At 47.9% G+C, this 2,095-nt stretch overlaps 1 pseudogene; it reads left to right on the forward strand.

The window, feature by feature from the left end:
• The first annotated feature begins 445 nt into the window (after positions 1-445).
• LOC133763567 (transcription elongation factor SPT4-like) lies at positions 446-1,092 on the forward strand (annotated as a pseudogene).
• Positions 1,093-2,095: the final 1,003 nt, after the last annotated feature.

Here is a 2,095-nt window from a genome sequence, read left to right on the forward strand (position 1 = left end):
GACATATGGCTAGTCCTATAAAAAATCGCCCCATAAGATGACCTTTTAAGTGATTGGTTGGTCCTTATGCCCTGCCCCAATGACTCTGCAGTTTTGTGCTTTAAAAGGCTTTGCTATGCGCGCAATAAACGAGTTCTTGCTTGACTTGGCTACCTGCTGCATCTGATCGTCTCCGGGATCGCCAGGCTGGGAAACGGGGGAGCGGCGCGCTTACCTTTCCTCGGGCCCAGTCCATCCTCGTACAAGTGGACTAAGACCCTGCAGCTCCTGGCTTCAGATCAGCCCAGCTCTGGCCTTTGCAGCCATTTGGGGAGTGAATCAGCAGATGTAAGACCTCTCTGTCTCTCCCTCTGTCTGTAACTCTACCTCTCAAATAAAGAAATAAATCTTTAAAAAACAAAAGAAAGGCAGTGTTGCTGACATAAATGGGACCGAGGTGGGATCAATGGATGTGAGGTTCGGGAGAGATGCAGGGGTCGGATTACTCAGGATCTCGAGGGTCTTGCTAAGGTGTTAGCAAGTACATTGAGAGACCACTGGGAGAAAAATGATCTGACATTTTTAAAAACAGTAGGTTGCTTTATTTGTAAAGAATGGAAACAGGGAGCCCAGTTAGGGGACTATTCTAATAGTCCAGGCAAAGGATAGAAATTGCTTCTGAGTTTGGGGGTGGCCCTGAAGACAGTGCTAAAGGACCTGTGGCATCTGTGGGATAGTCTGCTGTGTTTACTGGTCAAGATTAGGGGCCAATTTGAATATGACGGTTGGCGATCATTGCGATGCCTGCAGGTGAAGGGTAACCAAGACGGTGTGTGACTGCACCAGCTCTTTCGTTGATGGAATCATCATGATGTTACATCCAGGGGACAGCTGGGTCCCCAAGTGGCAGCGTTCAGTCACTTTAAGACCAGGGTATGTGCAGTGTCAATCACTGACGGCCTGCTCCAGAGAATCCTGCAGGAACTGGGAAGTGGAGGAGCCTACAGATCTAGCGGCACAGCTATAAAGACATGGCAAGATATAGCACAGCCAGCACCTTTGCTCTCTAGTTCCTGTCTCTACTTATTTTCTGTTGTGGAGATAAATGGGTAGAACTTGAAATATTCCTCACTCTACAACTCTGAGTCTCAGCAGACTCTTTTAAATTTTCATTTTATTTATTTTAAAGGCAGAGAGAGAGAGAGAGAGATCTTCTGACTGGTTCACTCCTCCAAATGGCTCCAAGGGGCTGGGCCAGGCCAAAGCCAGGAGCTAGAAGCTTCATCCAGACCTCCCATTTGGGTGCAGAGGCCAAGCAGTTGGGCCACCCTCTGCTGCTTTCCCAGGTGCATTAGCAGGGAGCTGGATTGGAAGTGGAGCAGCTGGGACTCAAACTGGTGCCCATATGGGATGCTGGTGCTGCAGGAGGTGGCTTAACCTGCTACACCATAGTGCTGGCCCCTCAGCCGACTAAGAGAGCAGCACATCAAGTCCTGGGTCACTTTACCACCTTTGGATTGGTGGATCAACAGAGCCTGAATGGAGGGGAAAGTAGGATGCTGGTTTTCCTCCCAAGGTCCAGGGTTGCATCCTTACCCATTGGTCAAATGCCAATAAACACAAACCTCCTAGAAAATGATTAAAGGAAAAGAAGGGAAGGAAGGGCATGAGGGAGAGAGGGAAAAAGGAAGAGAGAGGGAAAAAGGAAGGGAGAGGGGGAAGGATGGAGGTGGGAGGTGATAGGCATAGAGGCAAGTGGATAAATTCACATCTTTTGGCAGGAGATCCACTCATGAGTGAGACAGACAAGGGGCAGGCCTGGCGGTGGTGTGAAGGAATGAAAGCAGACAAGGAGGACTCCTAGCCTTTGTCTTGAGTACCTGGGTAGATAATGGCACCATTTCCCAAGACAGGCAAATGGAGTAGATGCAGGGATGAAAAAATCAAAAATTCCACGTGTAACATTAGGTTTGAAACACCTATCAGACACATGGAGCTGTCAAATTGTTTCGTGTAGACTTTGTGTATTTTTCACTAAAATAGATCCTTAATTTTATATATTTGGAGCCGCTGTGAAAGGTGGTTTTTAAACTCCCTTTTCTATTTGCCCATTGCT

The sequence above is a fragment of the Lepus europaeus genome, chromosome 7, assembly GCF_033115175.1.
Source record: "Lepus europaeus isolate LE1 chromosome 7, mLepTim1.pri, whole genome shotgun sequence".
In the NCBI taxonomy this organism is placed as follows: Eukaryota; Metazoa; Chordata; class Mammalia; order Lagomorpha; family Leporidae; genus Lepus; species Lepus europaeus.